Consider the following 20349-nt stretch of genomic DNA (forward strand, 5'->3'; position numbering starts at 1 on the left):
CTAAGAAAACTTCCTTCATCCCTCCTTATCACATGTCCATACCATCTAACTCCATTTACCCTTGCCAGTTGGTCTATGGTCTCTCTCATCTCTAGCATATCCAACAATTCTTCAGTCCTTTTTTCCCTTCTCGTTTTCACCCCACACATTGCTCTCACCATTGACCTTTCCGTTCTTCTCAGGATTGCCAGTTCACTCTCTCTCAGTATCCATGTCTCGCTACCATATAGCATTGCAGGCCGCACACAGCTCCGATATACTTTCCCTTTCATCTTTAGTGAGAATTTTCTGCCATACAACATTTCCCCACATTCCCTGAACTTTGCCCAGCCCAATCTTGCCCTTGTTGTCACCGCTGCTTCACATCCACCACTTCCACTTATCCGATCACCCAGATAACAGAAGTCTGTCACTGTTTCGATGCCATGGCAGAACTCATCATCATGGCCTTCCACTTCATTCCTTCCTTTACTGCATTTCCCACAAACAAAACACTTCGCCAATCTTGTTGCGGCTCTCTTGACATTAGCACATCTTGCATGTACCCACTTTCCACATTCCTTGCATTGCATTGAATTTCTCATCACTCTCTTGCCACATATTCCACAGGGATCTACTTTGCTCTCAACAACTGTTCCTTCTACTCCACTCACCATCACTTTTGTTTTTTCAAGATTCACCTTCATACCCTTGGTTTCAAATGCTTCTTTCCATTTCTCAAACTTTCTCTCCAGTCCCTCCATACTATTACTTGTCAAGACCAGGTCGTCTGCATACAAAATTTCACTCAAAAATATATTTATAAAATTCCACTCTTATATATTTAGTAAAGCATGACCAGTCTCACCGGTACACGACATCTGGGCAAGCCCAACTGGGCGACCCCCCACTTGGGCGACGGTCAAAGTAAGTAACGGTACGGTAGTGAAAGTTTAGCCGTTCGGAACAGTGGTGACCTATATAATTTATCTGGTTGCTTTGCGGCGTCACGGTTTATCGTGAAGCTTTAGAGAAACCTACAGCCACCAACATAGCACGCACAATATAGTGTTCTAGATCAGTGCTTCCCAACCTTTTTCAATTCGCGACCCACGTTTAATGTAATTTTTTGTGTGTGGTCCACAATGAGATATGACATCTTTATTATGGGATCTTTGCTATTGACGTAGGCCACGGCTACTCAACTAATGTTAGCAAAGGTCAATTTTGACAAGTTGAATATTTTTGCGGTCCGGTGACTATTTCACATGCAACCACGAAAATTAAACAACCAGTACGAGCACCGAAACACTTTTCAGGTAGTATGTAACACAACTTGGATTTTTGTCTGACACAAACAAAGAACCGGAAATAAAAAAGGATTTGTGTTTCTTTGTACTGTAGCTGTGTGGATCGCACATCAGAGAAGACGAAAAAACGTTGGGGGGTCTGGGGGCGAAGCCCCCAGCTCCTTGGATAATCACAAAAAAATGCTTTTCCCTAATGGAAATCTGTTTAAAGAGGCCCTAAAATGTGGCAATGAAGCTATTCTTCCAGAAGCCGAGGTCCGCCTTCAACACCCAGAAGGTCGGATTGGGACCGCGGTCCGCCAGTTGAGTAGCCCTGGTGTAGTAGGCTACGTACTGAAGTAGTTAATGCGACACAACACATCTAATTGTTACATAGTTTGTTACATTGCTGCATAATTGTTACGTAATGATAATGCAATAATTTCCCGATCTAATAGAAAACAGGGTGGACATTTCATAAAAATGGAAAGCCAACAAATGAAATGATGATAAGAGTAGCGATGGCGAAGGCGCAGTACTGTTCAAAACCAAACTGCAGCTTGTGAGATCCATAGTAATGTCGGTATTTTTTAGAAAATTTTAACATTCAGTAACATTTAGAAATGCTTTGCGACCCACCTGAAATAGCTTCGCGACCCACTGTTCTAGATGCTATAAATCTTATGTTCGCCGCATGGCAGGACGTCACTGTACAGACAATCGAAATTTGTTTTTTCCGCGGATTAACTCCTGCTGTTTCGGATAAACCTTTTTTGGGATTTTTACCAGAAAAAGTCCCCCTAGCGTTGACACAAGAAGCGTATGCCGAGTTTGCATAGATGACAATCTATAAGTGGCGGGAGTGCAAACAAATGAGGAACTTACCATTGCAAAATAATTATTTTACGAGACAGCGCAAAAGACTTCAAAAACAAACTTTGCGATTTCAAAACAAACAGTGTGAGTGTGAGCGGCATTTTTCCACATTACCTCTGTTTTCGTAGGCCATACGCCAGTAGGTTTCTTGCAGATTAAGTAGCCTAAATGAAGGTAACATGTAAAATCCAACGTCTCACAGAGACTTGCTATTAACTTACGTTTACAATGTTGTATGTATAATATGTGAAAGTACCAATAAAACCAGGGTTGGTTGATTTAAAAAATGAAATGATTTAAATCATTGATTTAAATCATTTCATTTAAATCAAACAATAAAAATCAAAATAATTAATTAAAAAAATCAAATGATATATATTGGACCCCCAATATGGAGGTAGCAGACTATCTTTGGAAGAAATTGACAAGGCAATGGAATTTGCTAGTGACATTAGCCTAATCACTTTGTCAGAAGTTCTCAATTATTGTGCTAAAACTGGGCCTTTTAAACCATACATGTTTCAAGAAGATGTGCTCACATCAGTAACACCCTTGGCATGGTGGAAGTCTCCGTCTGACAGAATCAGCAGTGATATGTTAAAGATGGCTCTGAAAGTTTTGGCAGCAAAAGCTTCTAGTGCTGACATTGAGCGAGTTTTTTCCACTTTTGGTCTGGTTCAATCAGAAGTTCGAAATCGATTGGGCACTAGGGTGGATAAAAAAAATGAATTTTTGAGTTCAGCTTAGTGCATCTGCCAAAAGTTGCAGTTTGGGCTATCTTTTACATTGGTACTTGAAAAAACATTTTTTGACCCCGCTTGACCCCTATCCAAGAGCTCTCTAGTGGCCGCCGAGCCAAAATTCCTTAAATTGGCTATATTTTTTTTTCTAGTAGGTGCAGGCTTGTGGTTTTGGTGTCTATCCCCACTAAATCAAGTCTTGGGAAGTCATTTCTGCAATCTAAAATCATCTATGGGCGAGCAAAATGACATCAGAGCCTTTATTCAGCAAAAATGCTTGAAAAAGTTGGAAATTTATTGTTTTTTTAACCTTTTGCGGTCCAAGTAGATCCCTGGGATGCAAAATAAAATTATGTAATATGGTCCAACGTCACCCCTGGGATGATGTCTACATATTGGTGATCAACAAGGTCCAAGCATCTCCGTGGGGTGCTTTTGAAAATAGGGAAATTTTGAAAAAAAAATTTTTGGACCTTAACGGACCAAAATTGGAAAAGGAATTTGTACCTCAAAAGGTTAAAAAAGGGCAAAGAAAAACAAATGCATAATGCTTCTAAAGGTATTGCTGTTAATACACTAAAGCAAACATATAAAAGCAAACAATTACAGTATGAAGTTTTGCAAAAATGCCTTTAATTTATGCATCCAGTTATCCATAGCATTACAGTAATGGACACAAAATGCACAACAACGGGTTCAGGCAAAATCAGATAGTGTTTTGTTGAGGAGCTTATATCAAATCCTGCAGACATATCTTTCTTAAAATCAATGATGACTGACAGCGACAGGACAGCCACAATAGCCGGATTTGACTATTTCATTCGCACGATTCAGAAGGAAAGAAAATAGGATTCTGAGTGCAAAAAAACGACAAAAATCTCTAAAAAAGAAACACAAAAACTGCTTCTACTGTAGCTCTTAAGATAAGGAACTTCTCTGGTCAGCTTGTTTACATCACATCGGTGAAATCGTTGTGTCACGTATCGTTGAAGATTTAAAGCTAGAGGTTTCAAAATAACCAGAAATGAGCATCTTCATGAGACTCCGCAAGAACTGGGATTCTATTCCACAGTGGCCAACTGCTAAGTACACTGGATATCAATAGCTTTCCAGTAACAACACACGATCTCATTCAGAACCTCAAAGATGACGTTGTTCAACTTGCACAAAGCAAATTGTTCATTTGAGGTAACTATAAAGAACTTATGAACTTGTGCATTGCTTAAATAACACTCCTGGTCTACAAAATGTGAAATTCTACCGTCCTGGGGCCACACACAAGGCCAGATGGATGGCCAAATTGATTCATTCCTTTTAATTGGTGCTCCTGGAAAATCAAATAGCTAAGTAACCTAAGGGAACTATCACATCAGTTCCACAAGTGGCTAAACTAAAAGATCTCATGAACTTTATTTCACTCATCTACTGTATATATTGGTTTCGGTGTAGTGTTGCTGTAGATGCTCCTTGGAACTGTTTGACTATGTACAAGAACATTCTCAGATACGGAGCAGTGCATAAGTTGATATCAGATGCTGCTGAACATAGCTTCAAACGCCACTTTTGGTATCTCTCTGCTGAGATGGTACCACTGGCAAGTGGCAATGTTCAGCTCTGAAGTTCAGGAAGAGGAAAGACGTCAGATGGCTGATGAACTTATACATGTAAAACCTACAGATCCTGTTTTTACACCAGCAGATCGGTTTGGCACTGGCTAGCTACAGGAAACCACGTTTTCCATCAGAAATCAATCTGGAATCAAAACTGACAGATTTTATCACAAAGGACTCTCGGTTCTTTTTCTCTGTTTTAGAGATAAATGTTGATTTTCTTCCTTTATCAGTAGAGAAATGGTCTGAATCAAAGTCGTACCAGAAAGCTGTTTACAATGTTGGTTCCATCAATGTCACAAATGATGTGGCTGAACGTGGAGTTAAACTGAGCACCGATTACCTACATAGTGCCAGAAACAAGGAACACTATCAAAACACTTTACAAATAGTGGAAGCCAACAGAAAAGACACACCTAATTTGAGAGAGAAAAAACTAATATCCTCTTGCACAGATTAGACTAGTCGATCACATTGCCTTCTGTGACAAGGTGTGTTTGTAAAAGTTTGCAGTTATACAGATTCAAGTTTCATGTAGCAAACTTACTAGCCTATTGTTAACCTTCTAGATGTGTATTTGATCTATTTCCAGTGCGAATTTTAGTAGAATTTTAGACCACTTCCGCTCACTGAAGTTGTATTTTTAGCTATTCCAACGCGCAAAAAATGTGAATTCACAGAGAATATTCTTTTAATTCACTGTACAATAAATAGTCGAACAGGCATACTTTTTATGAGTTTTATGCATATTATTTTGTTAAAACATACAAATTCTGCTAAGAAGCGTGAAAATAATTCCATATTTACTTAATGGCAAACCTGGAAATTTGAATGGGATGGTGGCCCACATAAACGTGCCCCAATTCTACTGATTTTTGGTCCAGCAAAGATTCTTGGCTAGTGGAAGAATCTCACAAATCTACAAGTCAATAGTACAAAAAAAGTAAAAAACAAGGGGTTGTGTGCACACTACCCACCATGTATTCAATGGGATGCTTATTCAGAAGCCAAATGCAAGTTTTGCCTCTAGTAAACATCATATAAACTCAATTGAAAATAAACCATTGAAATAAACAATGTCTAAAGCTGTGATAAATGCAATAGTTAAGTTTACATTTGGACCTCATATCACCACCACCTCGACCATCTCATTGGACGAGAGGTCAGTTTGCACACAAATGGTCATATACTAGTGTGTTATACCTTACCTAGGTTATACTTTTTTTAGTATTTCATCCATAAAACTGCCCGAAATATCTAAAAATGCCATTTCTTCCCCATAAAATGCATTTTTTAGAGCAAAAATGTCATTATGCAATTTTGGCTGCCCATGCATCATTTTAGACTGCATAATTGACTTCCCAAGACTTGATTTAGTGGGGTTAGACACCAAAATCATTAGCCTACACCCACTAGAAAAAAAATTATAGCCAATTTAAGGAATTTTGCCTCGACGGCCACTAGAGAGCTCTTGGATAGGGGTCAAACGGGGTCAAAAAATGTTTTTTCAAGTACCAATGTAAAAGATAGCCCAAACTGCAACTTTTGGCAGATGCACTAAGCCAAACCCAAAAATTCATTTTTTTTGATCCACCCTATTGGGCACTGCAAAAACTGGCGAGCTTGTATTTATGTACAAACTTCTCAATGCAAAATAAACTGCAATTTTGTGTCATCTGAACTTTTATTGCTTTGGTATGGTACGTCGGTAACGTATATTACACAGTTAAACTTTCTTTGCAAAACGTCTGGTTGTATGTTATGCATCAGTTGAGCAAAAAAGCAAAGTGATGTGCGCTCAAACGTTACAAGGAAAGATCTTAGTGTAGTGAGATGACAGTCTGAGACGTACCTCAATCTTGATATGTATATTATGATTTAGTATAAAGCAACATATCACACCTACTTAAAAATATGTGCAATAGACAGGCTAGCCTACAATATGATAATAAAAATGATTAAACACTTGCAAAGCAAAGCCTTTCAATCAATCAAGGGGTTAAAAATAATTCTGCTATCTTACTAAAATGATCTCTTCCCCCCAAGTAGACTCGGCGCTTTTTTATCTAAAAAAAAATCAAAAAAATTTGATTTAAATCATTTTTTTGATTTATTAAAAAAAATCATGATTTTTTCCAACCCTGAATAAAACTTTAATGGACAGGATCCACCACAGACTATGTCGGACTTCTTAAGAGGCATAAGTCATAATTTTAACTTGGGCACTTAAAATAAAATCATTTACTGCAGCAATAGCTACAGATTTGCGTGTGGTTAGTACAACAAGCTGTGTCCTCTGTTACTGAACGTCAACTGATATTTTTTATTACGAATGCTCCATTGCTCCAGTCTAGATGCTGCGTAGGCGCATCAGCAGTTTACAGAACACATTGTGACTGACCGTCATTACATTTTAAGACTTGAAGTCACACGGAATCGGAACTTCGCAGTGGTTGCCAGATGATTCTGCTGCCTGTCACTTATACCGAAAAATGTTTCAACAGAATGAACCATCAGCATCAGTATTGCGACTGACAAGTTTCGATAACGGTTAATGAGCGTTCATAACTGACGTTAACCACTTTTTGGCCACTCGTTTGTCCCTTTTCTGAGGGGTTTCTCTTAAGCTTCATGATAAACCGTGACACCGCAAAGCAACTAGATAAATTACATAGGTCACCATCGTTCCGAATGGCTAAACTTTCACTACCGTCGCCCACTTGGGTCATCGCCCAAGTCGGTTTTGCCCAGTTGGGCTCGCCCAGATGTGGTGTACCGAGTCTTACTCTTTGCAACTTTGATATCAACATTTTTCTAAAACATTAGGTGCAATAAATCCACCAGGTAGACTTCAAGTCACCCTGATCTAAGATTTCTGTGTTTCTTTTTTTGATCATCTTACCCACAAAGCTGGGTGACTTAAAACCTACAAATCCCAAATAAACTTACTAGTTTCATAAGAAATGGTATCATCATATATTTTTAAAAGGATTGCTTGAAAACTTGAAAATGATGAAAACACTTTGGCAATACAAAGACCAGTTTTGATATCCATGAAATCCTCTCTTTACATCATCAATGTCAAAATGTAGTGTTTACAAGTAATTAAAAGTTACCTACCAGTATGTAAGCCTGTGATATTGTCAGAGTAGCCTAGATGTAAACAAAACAGTAACATGTCGAGATAAAAATACAGCATAAATATTACTGTATGCAACATAGTTGGATATTGCCAGGTGAGGTAGTAAAGTACTTAATGGAGTAGCATGACCATTTTTTGGATGTTCACTTTTTCAACAAACTTTAAGCATACCGTACCTAGTACCTACTATAAGTTAACTTGTCTTTAAAAAAAACAAAACAGTGGAGGTGACTCAGTAACTTATGACCACCTGCAGGCATACGCTTAAGTGTATTGTCAAAGACACAGCTAGATGCTCTTGAGCAGTCTCCAACATCAAAAGGCTCACCAATTAGCTATGTAGCCAATGTATGGTAGGCAGATAGAAAACATTGAACAAAAGCAAACTTCAGATGAATAATTTTAGTTGCCTTGAAAAAAATGCATGCCATACCAACTACTGTTTGTAGCCAACTGGGGTAAGGTAGATTTAAACTGATTATGGTAATCCTTATCCTCAGACTGAGAAAATCTTTAAGAGCTTAATCCTGACAGTTTAGCATACTTGTAGAGAATGTAAAGACTTTAACTCGCTTCTACCTTTTTCTACATCTCTGCTGTCTTTTCTAATCTAGACATCTAGGCAGTAGGCATATGTTTTGTTCTTTTTTCTTTGTGATTGATTGAAACCAGTGATTGATAGTGATGGTCAGAAATAAAAACAAACTGAACTGGCGCAAGACCAGAGGTGTACAGAGTCAGGTTTTCTGGACTCCTACTCCAATCCTGCTCTAAATATTTTGGGGATATTGACTCCAAACTCCAATCACAAACCATAAGTCACTATCCATAACAGAGTATTTGTATGTTTAGAGCAGTGGTTCCCAACCTGGGGGTCGCAGAGCATTTTATAGGGGGTCGCGAAGCTGTTGCTCATGCAACAACAAAAGTGAATGTAAGTAGGACGAGGTACCGGTCCGCTAGTAGTATGTGCCAGGCTACGTTTACATGACGTTTCATTGCGCAGGAAATGAAATTTTCCGTTTCGGTTAGTCTGCCAGACTCCTAGTCTGTTTGCATGCGATGACCAAAATGAGATTCGTGGCGGTCTGGATTTCATGTTGGTAGTTTCAACAGAAATGAAACCAAAATGAAGCGATTGCGGGTGATGTGAGCACACCGCAATGAGATCCTATAGCAACGAGATTAGCATTATGCGAGTAGTTTATGGTCTGTTTAAGTATTTATTTGTATTATAGTGTAGGAAGAGAGAACTTGAACATTACATCAGTGCAATAACTTTGTGTTTTTGAAATCATAATGATAGATTTTTCAAATGGGACTGGAATGCTGGTTGCTTAATTTAAGTGAGCAATTAGCAATTGCGAACCAGCAATACAAAGTCACTCTCTCAATTTTGGTGTGAAATGTATGATTCATACCCACAGATTTCTAAGCTGGCTTTTCAAGTATTACTGTCCTTCGCTACGACGTATCTAAGTGAGAGTGGTTTTTCAGCTCTTCTGCATATGAAAACAAAGGAAAGAAATAGAATGGATGTGGAAGACGACATGAGACTGGCTCTGTCTAGCACGCAACCTCGAATTTTACAGTTAGCTGCAGACCTACAAGGTCAACCATCACTTTGATTTGTCAATAAATGCAAGAAAAACATTTTTAGTGCTGCCTTTGTTGTATTATTTGTTAATAGTATACTTGGGAACCACCGTCATTCTGGCAATCTGGCAGAATAATTCTGCGCGATCCGCCGAAAAAAATGATCCATAAAAATTTGCGCGATAAACAATGCGATGAAAGTAGCAACACTCGGAAGCTGATAAAATCACTTCTCCTTACCACATCAAAGCAAATCTTATATTTTTTCCATAGGAAAATGAACAGTGAACACAGAAATTTCAATGAAAAAGTCGGCTTGTCAAAAATAAAGCAAGTGCAACTACGAAAAGTACCAGCTCAGTGGCCGAGTGGTTTCGCCTGCGGCTCTGGTGCTGGTAGATCTGAGATCGATTCCAGGTCGGGTCAAACCGAAGACTTTAAAAACGGTACCGATTGTGTTTTATCCTGCATAGCGCAGTGAGAATGAGTCGGATAATAATGTGATAACATCGTAAACCTGATACAAATTAAAAATGAGCCTTGTCGCTAAAAGACCTTAGCTGTTGTAGAGCGACAATAAATAAAACCATAACATTATTATTAACTACGAAAAGTAAAACATAAAATCGTATATTAAGACTGCTATATGTAATTTGGCAAGAAAAGTTAGCAACACAAAAATGTCTATAAAAATATTTTCCCGAAATATTTTTCGCAATTTTATTTTTGAATCGTCTTCAGAATTAAATTTACTTTCCAAGGGTGGCAATCCCGTGGTGCGGCAGACGAAGGAAACGCGAGCAGAATGGTTTGAAATTGGGGTAATTATCTTACATATTTAAACATAAATAGAGATTTTGACGTTTATACACGCCTTCCATTAAGCATCTATAAGAATACTTTCCCGAAATATTTTTCGGAATTTTATTTTTGAATCGTGTTCAGAATTAAATTTACTTTTCAGGGGTGGCAATCCCGTGGTGCGGCAGACGAAGGAAACGCGAGCAAAACGGTTTGAAAATGGGATAAATATCTTTAGTATTTAAAAATAAATAGAGATTTTGACGTTTATAGACGCCTTCGATTAAGCATCTATAAAAATATTTTTCCGAAATATTTTTTGGAATTTTATTTTTGAATCGTGTTCAAAATTAAATTTACTTTCCAGGGGTGGCAATCCCGTGGTGCGGCAGACGAAGGAAACGCGAGCAGAATGGTTTGAAAATGAGGTAAATATCTTTAGTATTTAAAAATAAATAGAGATTTTGACGTTTATACACGCCTTCCATTAAGCGTCTATAAAAATACTTTCCCGAAATATTTTTCGGAATTTTATTTTTGAATCGTGTTCAGAATTAAATTTACTTTCTAGGGGTGGCAATCCCGTGGTGCGGCAGACGAAGGAAACGCAAGCAGAATGGTTTGAAAATGAGATAAATATCTTAGGTAGGCCTATTTAAAAATAAATAGATATTTTGACGTTTATAGACGCCTTCGATTAAGCATCTATAAAACTATTTTCCCGAAATATTTTTCTCAATTTTATTTTTGAATCGTGTTCAGAATTAAATTTACTTTCCAAGGGTGGCAATCCCGTGGTGCGGCAGACGAAGGAAACGCAAGCAGAATGGTTTGAAAATGGGGTAAATATCTTTAGTATTTAAAAATAAATAGAGATTTTGACGTTTATAGACGCCTTCGATTAAGCATCTATAAAAATATTTTCCCGAAATATTTTTCGGAATTTTATTTTTGAATCGTGTTCAGAATTAAATTTACTTTCCTGGGGTGGCAATCCCGTGGTGCGGCAGACGAAGGAAACGCAAGCAGAATGGTTTGAAAATGGGGTAAATATCTTTAGTATTTATAAATAAATAGATATTTTGATGTTTATAGACGCCTTCGATTAAGCGTTTATAAAAATATTTTCCCGAAATATTTTTCGGAATTTTATTTTTGAATCGTGTTCAGAATTAAATTTACTTTCCAGGGGTGTCAGTCTCGTGGTGCAGCAGACGAAGGAAACGCGAGCAGAATGGTTTGAAATTGGGGTAAATATCTTACATATTTAAAAATAAATAGAGATTTTGACGTTTATAGACGCCTTCGATTAAGCGTTTATAAAAATACTTTCCCGAAATATTTTTCGGAATTTTATTTTTGAATCGTGTTCAGAATTAAATTTACTTTCCAAGGGTGGCAATCTCGTGGTGCGGCAGACGAAGGAAACGCAAGCAGAATGGTTTGAAAATGGGGTAAATATCTTACGTATTTAAAAATAAATAGAGATTTTGACGTTTATAGACGCCTTCGATTAAGCATCTATAAAAATATTTTTCCGAAATATTTTTCGAAATTTTATTTTTGAATCGTGTCAAGAATTAAATTTCCTTTCCAAGGGTGGCAATCCCGTGGTGCGGCAGACGAAGGAAACGCGAGCAGAATGGTTTGAAAATGAGGTAAATATCTTAGGTAGGCCTATTTAAAAATAAATAGATATTTTGACGTTTATAGACGCCTTCGATTAAGCGTCTATAAAAATATTTTTCGGAATTTTATTTTTGAATCGTGTTCAGAATTAAATTTAATTTCCAGGGGTGGCAATCCCGTGGTGCGGCAGACGAAGGAAACGCAAGCAGAATGGTTTAAAAATGGAGTAAATATCTTACGTATTTAAAAATAAATAGATATTTCAACGCTTATATACGCCTTCAATCAAGCGTCTATAAAATTACTTTCCCGAAATATTTTTCGGAATTTTATTTTTGAATCGTGTTCAGAATTAAATTTCCTTTCCAGGGGTGTCACTCTCGTGGTGCGGCAGACGAAGGAAACGCGAGCAGAATGGTTTGAAAATGAGACAAACATCTTATGTATTTAAAAATAAATAGAGATTTTGACGTTTATAGACGCCTTCGATTAAGCATCTATAAAAATATTTTCCCGAAATATTTTAAAGAATTTTATTTTTTAATCGTGTTCAGAATTAAATTTACTTTCCAGGGGTGGCAATCCCGTGGTGCGGCAGACGAAGGAAACGCGAGCAGAATGGTTTGAAAATGAGGTAAATATCTTAGGTAGGCCTATTTAAAAATAAATAGAGATTTTGACGTTTATAGACGCCTTCGATTAAGCGTCTATAAAAATATTTTCCCGAAATATTTTTCGGAATTTTATTTTTGAATCGTGTTCAGAATTAAATTTACTTTCCAGGGGTGTCTGTCTCGTGGTGCGGCTCACAAAGAAAACGCGAGCAGAATGGTTTGAAAATGGGGTAAATATCTTACGTATTTAAAAATAAATAGAGATTTCAACGTTTGTATACGCCTTCAATCAAGCGTCTATAAAAATACTTTCCCGAAATATTTTTCGGAATTTTAGTTTTGAATCGTGTTCAGAATTAAATTTCCTTTCCAGGGGTGTCACTATCGTGGTGCGGCAGACGAAGGAAACGCAAGCAGAATGGTTTGAAAATGGGGTAAATATCTTAGGTAGCCTATTTAGAAATAAATAGAGATTTCAACGTTTTTAGACGCCTTCAATCAAGCGTCTATAAAAATACTTTCCCGAAATATTTTTCGGAATTTTATTTTTGAATCGTGTTCAGAATTAAATTTCCTTTCCAGGGGTGTCACTCTCGTGGTGCGGCAGACGAAGGTAACGCAAGCAGAATGGTTTAAAGATGGGGTAAATGTCTTACATATTTAAAAATAAATAGAGATTTTGACGTTTATAGACGCCTTCGATTAAGCGTTTATAAAAATACTTTCCCGAAATATTTTTCGGAATTTTATTTTTGAATCGTGTTCAGAATTAAATTTCCTTTCCAAGGGTGGCAATCCCGTGGTGCAGCAGACGAAGGAAACGCAAGCAGAATGGTTTGAAATTGGGGTAATTATCTTATGTATTCAAACATAAATAGAGATTTTGACGTTTATACACGCCTTCCATTAAGCGTCTATAAAAATACTTTCCCGAAATATTTTTCGGAATTTTATTTTTGAATCGTGTTCAGAATTAAATTTACTTTCTAGGGGTGGCAATCCCGTGGTGCGGCAGACGAAGGAAACGCGAGCAGAATGGTTTGAAAATGAGACAAATATCTTATGTATTTAAAAATAAATAGAGATTTTGACGTTTATAGACGCCTTCGATTAAGCATCTATAAAAATATTTTCCCGAAATATTTTTCGGAATTTTATTTTTGAATCGTGTTCAGAATTAAATTTACTTTCCAGGGGTGGCAATCCCGTGGTGCGGCAGACGAAGGAAACGCGAGCAAAATGGTTTGAAAATGGGATAAATATCTTTAGTATTTAAAAATAAATAGAGATTTTGACGTTTATAGACGCCTTCGATTAAGCATCTATAAAAATATTTTTCCGAAATATTTTTCGGAATTTTATTTTTGAATCGTGTTCAGAATTAAATTTACTTTCCAGGGGTGGCAATCCCGTGGTGCGGCAGACGAAGGAAACGCGAGCAGAATGGTTTGAAAATGAGGTAAATATCTTTAGTATTTAAAAATAAATAGAGATTTTGACGTTTATACACGCCTTCCATTAAGCGTCTATAAAAATACTTTCCCGAAATATTTTTCCGAATTTTATTTTTGAATCGTGTTCAGAATTAAATTTACTTTCTAGGGGTGGCAATCCCGTGGTGCGGCAGACGAAGGAAACGCAAGCAGAATGGTTTGAAAATGAGATAAATATCTTAGGTAGGCCTATTTAAAAATAAATAGATATTTTGACGTTTATACACGCCTTCGATTAAGCATCTATAAAAATATTTTCCCGAAATATTTTTCGGAATTTTATTTTTGAATCGTGTTCAGAATTAAATTTACTTTCCAAGGGTGGCAATCCCGTGGTGCGGCAGACGAAGGAAACGCAAGCAGAATGGTTTGAAAATGGGGTAAATATCTTTAGTATTTAAAAATAAACAGAGATTTTGACGTTTATAGACGCCTTCGATTAAGCATCTATAAAAATACTTTCCCGAAATATTTTTCGGAATTTTATTTTTGAATCGTGTTCAGAATTAAATTTACTTTCCAGGGGTGGCAATCCCGTGGTGCGGCAGACGAAGGAAACGCGAGCAGAATGGTTTGAAATGGGGTAAATATCTTTAGTATTTAATAATAAATAGATATTTTGACGTTTATAGACGCCTTCGATTAAGCGTTTATAAAAATATTTTCCCGAAATATTTTTCGGAATTTTATTTTTGAATCGTGTTCAGAATTAAATTTACTTTCCAGGGGTGTCAGTCTCGTGGTGCGGCAGACGAAGGAAACGCGAGCAGAATGGTTTAAAAATGGGGTAAATATCTTACATATTTAAAAATAAATAGAGATTTTGACGTTTATAGACGCCTTCGATTAAGCGTTTATAAAAATACTTTCCCGAAATATTTTTCGGAATTTTATTTTTGAATCGTGTTCAGAATTAAATTTACTTTCCAAGGGTGGCAATCCCGTGGTGCGGCAAACGAAGGAAACGCAAGCAGAATGGTTTGAAATTGGGGTAAATGTCTTTAGTATTTAAAAATAAATAGAGATTTTGACGTTTATAGACGCCTTCGATTAAGCGTTTATAAAAATACTTTCCCGAAATATTTTTCGGAATTTTATTTTTGAATCGTGTCAAGAATTAAATTTCCTTTCCAAGGGTGGCAATCCCGTGGTGCGGCAGACGAAGGAAACGCGAGCAGAATGGTTTGAAAATGAGGTAAATATCTTAGGTAGGCCTATTTAAAAATAAATAGATATTTTGACGTTTATAGACGCCTTCGATTAAGCGTTTATAAAAATACTTTCCCGAAATATTTTTCGGAATTTTATTTTTGAATCGTGTTCAGAATTAAATTTAATTTCCAGGGGTGGCAATCCCGTGGTGCGGCAGACGAAGGAAACGCAAGCAGAATGGTTTAAAAATGGGGTAAATATCTTACGTATTTAAAAATAAATAGATATTTCAACGTTTATATACGCCTTCAATCAAGCGTCTATAAAATTACTTTCCCGAAATATTTTTCGGAATTTTATTTTTGAATTGTGTTCAGAATTAAATTTCCTTTCCAGGGGTGTCTGTCTCGTGGTGCGGCAGACGAAGGAAACGCGAGCAGAATGGTTTGAAAATGAGACAAATATCTTATGTATTTAAAAATAAATAGAGATTTTGACGTTTATAGACGCCTTCGATTAAGCATCTATAAAAATATTTTCCCGAAATATTTTTCGGAATTTTATTTTTTAATCGTGTTCAGAATTAAATTTACTTTCCAGGGGTGGCAATCCCGTGGTGCGGCAGACGAAGGAAACGCGAGCAGAATGGTTTGAAAATGAGGTAAATATCTTACGAAGGCCTATTTAAAAATAAATAGATATTTTGACGTTTATAGACGCCTTCGATTAAGCGTCTATAAAAATATTTTCCCGAAATATTTTTCGGAATTTTATTTTTGAATCGTGTTCAGAATTAAATTTACTTTCCAGGGGTGGCAATCCCGTGGTGCGGCAGACGAAGGAAACGCAAGCAGAATGGTTTGAAAATGAGGCAAATATCTTATGTATTTAAAAATAAATAGAGATTTTGACGTTTATACACGCCTTCGATTAAGCATCTATAAAAATATTTTCCCGAAATATTTTTCGGAATTTTATTTTTGAATCGTGTTCAGAATTAAATTTACTTTCCTGGGGTGGCAATCCCGTGGTGCGGCAGACGAAGGAAACGCGAGCAGAATGGTTTGAAAATGGGATAAATATCTTGGGTAGGCCTATTTAAAAATAAATAGATTTTTTAACGTTTATAGACGCCTTCGATCAAGCGTCTATAAAAATATTTTCCCGAAATATTTTTCGGAATTTTATTTTTGAATCGTGTTCAGAATTAAATTTAATTTCCAGGGGTGGCAATCCCGTGGTGCGGCAGACAAAGGAAACGCGAGCAGAATGGTTTGAAATTGGGGTAAATATCTTTAGTATTTAAAAATAAATAGAGATTTCAACGTTTATATACGCCTTCAATCAAGCGTCTATAAAAATATTTTCCCGAAATATTTTTCCGAATTTTATTTTTGAATCGTGTTCAGAATTAAATTTCCTTTCCAGGGGTGTCTGTCTCGTGGTGCGGCTGACAAAGGAAACGCGAGCAGAATGGTTTGAAAATGGGGTAAATATCTTACGTATTTAAAAATAAATAGAGATTTCAACGTTTATATACGCCTTCAATCAAGCGTCTATAAAAATACTTTTCCGAAATATTTTTCGGAATTTTATTTTTGAATCGTGTTCAGAATTAAATTTACTTTCCAGGGGTGTCACTCTCGTGGTGCGGCAGACGAAGGAAACGCAAGCAGAATGGTTTAAAAATGGGGTAAATATCTTAGGTAGGCCTATTTAAAAATAAATAGAGATTTCAACGTTTATAGACGCCTTCAATCAAGCGTCTATAAAAATACTTTCCCGAAATATTTTTCGGAATTTTATTTTTGAATCGTGTTCAGAATTAAATTTACTTTCCAGGGGTGTCACTCTCGTGGTGCGGCAGACGAAGGAAACGCAAGCAGAATGGTTTGAAATTGGGGTAATTATCTTATGTATTCAAACATAAATAGAGATTTTGACGTTTATACACGCCTTCCATTAAGCGTCTATAAAAATATTTTCCCGAAATATTTTTCGGAATTTTATTTTTAAATCGTGTTCAGAATTAAATTTCCTTTCCAAGGGTGGCAATCCCGTGGTGCGGCAGACGAAGGAAACGCAAGCAGAATGGTTTGAAATTGGGGTAATTATCTTATGTATTCAAACATAAATAGAGATTTTGACGTTTATACACGCCTTCCATTAAGCGTCTATAAAAATACTTTCCCGAAATATTTTTCCGAATTTTATTTTTAAATCGTGTTCAGAATTAAATTTACTTTCTAGGGGTGGCAATCCCGTGGTGCGGCAGACGAAGGAAACGCGAGCAGAATGGTTTGAAAATGAGACAAATATCTTATGTATTTAAAAATAAATAGAGATTTTGACGTTTATAGACGCCTTCGATTAAGCATCTATAAAAATATTTTCCCGAAATATTTTTCGGAATTTTATTTTTGAATCGTGTTCAGAATTAAATGTACTTTCCAGGGGTGGCAATCCCGTGGTGCGGCAGACGAAGGAAACGCGAGCAAAATGGTTTGAAAATGGGATAAATATCTTTAGTATTTAAAAATAAATAGAGATTTTGACGTTTATAGACGCCTTCGATTAAGCATCTATAAAAATATTTTTCCGAAATATTTTTCGGAATTTTATTTTTGAATCGTGTTCAGAATTAAATTTAATTTCCAGGGGTGGCAATCCCGTGGTGCGGCAGACGAAGGAAACGCGAGCAGAATGGTTTGAAATTGGGGTAAATATCATTAGTATTTAAAAATAAATAGAGATTTCAACGTTTATATACGCCTTCAATCAAGCGTCTATAAAAGTATTTTCCCGAAATATTTTTCCAAATTTTATTTTTGAATCGTGTTCAGAATTAAATTTCCTTTCCAGGGGTGTCTGTCTCGTGGTGCGGCTGACAAAGGAAACGCGAGCAGAATGGTTTGAAAATGGGGTAAATATCTTACGTATTTAAAAATAAATAGAGATTTCAACGTTTATATACGCCTTCAATCAAGCGTCTATAAAAATATTTTCCCGAAATATTTTTCGGAATTTTATTTTTGAATCGTGTTCAGAATTAAATTTACTTTCCAGGGGTGTCACTCTCGTGGTGCGGCAGACGAAGGAAACGCAAGCAGAATGGTTTAAAAATTGGGGTAAATATCTTACGTAGCCTATTTAAAAATAAATAGAGATTTCAACGTTTATAGACGCCTTCAATCAAGCGTCTATAAAAATACTTTCCCGAAATATTTTTCGGAATTTTATTTTTGAATCGTGTTCAGAATTAAATTTCCTTTCCAGGGGTGTCACTCTCGTGGTGCGGCAGACGAAGGAAACGCGAGCAGAATGGTTTGAAATTGGGGTAATTATCTTATGTATTCAAACATAAATAGAGATTTTGACGCTTATACACGCCTTCCATTAAGCGTCTATAAAAATATTTTTCCGAAATATTTTTCGGAATTTTATTTTTAAATCGTGTTCAGAATTAAATTTCCTTTCCAAGGGTGGCAATCCCGTGGTGCGGCAGACGAAGGAAACGCAAGCAGAATGGTTTGAAATTGGGGTAATTTTCTTATGTATTCAAACATAAATAGAGATTTTGACGTTTATACACGCCTTCCATTAAGCGTCTATAAAAATACTTTCCCGAAATATTTTTCGGAATTTTATTTTTAAATCGTGTTCAGAATTAAATTTACTTTCTAGGGGTGGCAATCCCGTGGTGCGGCAGACGAAGGAAACGCGAGCAGAATGGTTTGAAAATGAGACAAATATCTTATGTATTTAAAAATAAATAGAGATTTTGACGTTTATAGACGCCTTCGATTAAGCATCTATAAAAATATTTTCCCGAAATATTTTTCGGAATTTTATTTTTGAATCGTGTTCAGAATTAAATGTACTTTCCAGGGGTGGCAATCCCGTGGTGCGGCAGACGAAGGAAACGCGAGCAAAATGGTTTAAAAATGGGATAAATATCTTTAGTATTTAAAAATAAATAGAGATTTTGACGTTTATAGACGCCTTCGATTAAGCATCTATAAAAATATTTTTCCGAAATATTGGAATTTTATTTTTGAATCGTGTTCAGAATTAAATTTACTTTCCAGGGGTGGCAATCCCGTGGTGCGGCAGACGAAGGAAACGCGAGCAGAATGGTTTGAAAATGAGGTAAATATCTTTAGTATTTAAAAATAAATAGAGATTTTGACGTTTATACACGCCTTCCATTAAGCGTCTATAAAAATACTTTCCCGAAATATTTTTCGGAATTTTATTTTTGAATCGTGTTCAGAATTAAATTTACTTTCTAGGGGTGGCAATCCCGTGGTGCGGCAGACGAAGGAAACGCAAGCAGAATGGTTTGAAAATGAGATAAATATCTTAGGTAGGCCTATTTAAAAATAAATAGATATTTTGACGTTTATAGACGCCTTCGATTAAGCATCTATAAAAATATTTTCCCGAAATATTTTTCGGAATTTTATTTTTGAATCGTGTTCAGAATTAAATTTACTTTCCAAGGGTGGCAATCCCGTGGTGCGGCAGACGAAGGAAACGCAAGCAGAATGGTTTGAAAATGGGGTAAATATCTTTAGTATTTAAAAATAAATAGAGATTTTGACGTTTATAGACGCCTTCGATTAAGCATCTATAAAAATACTTTCCCGAAATATTTTTCGGAATTTTATTTTTGAATCGTGTTCAGAATTAAATTTACTTTCCAGGGGTGGCAATCCCGTGGTGCGGCAGACGAAGGAAACGCGAGCAGAATGGTTTGAAAATGGGATAAATATCTTTAGTATTTAATAATAAATAGATATTTTGATGTTTATAGACGCCTTCGATTAAGCGTTTATAAAAATATTTTACCGAAATATTTTTTGGAATTTTATTTTTGAATCGTGTTCAGAATTAAATTTACTTTCCAAGGGTGGCAATCCCGTGGTGCGGCAGACGAAGAATACGCGAGCAGAATGGTTTGAAAATGAGGTAAATATCTTAGGTAGGCCTATTTAAAAATAAATATATATTTTGACGTTTATAGACACCTTCGATTAAGCGTCTATAAAAATATTTTACCGAAATATTTTTCGGAATTTTATTTTTGAATCGTGTTCAGAATTAAATTTACTTTCCAGGGGTGGCAATCCCGTGGTGCGGCAGACGAAGGAAACGCGAGCAGAATGGTTTGAAAATGGACGACGTTGTGAATGGGTTAACATAATTGTAAGTCGTTATTCCTCACGTTAGATGAATGGAAAGAAATGACTCCCAGTCGCACTGCGCATAGATTTTCATCTGGTTTATATCGCGATATTATATGCAAAAAAGTTAGAAAAGTTTATGACAGATGTGTTTTTTGTTTCAGAAATCATTATTTGGTAGAACCAGCAGCAGTTGAATCTCTAAGTAGCGGCGATGCAAAATTTTACAATGGCCATGCTAA

This window comes from Aplidium turbinatum, chromosome 3 (assembly GCF_918807975.1).
Source record: "Aplidium turbinatum chromosome 3, kaAplTurb1.1, whole genome shotgun sequence".
In the NCBI taxonomy this organism is placed as follows: Eukaryota; Metazoa; Chordata; class Ascidiacea; order Aplousobranchia; family Polyclinidae; genus Aplidium; species Aplidium turbinatum.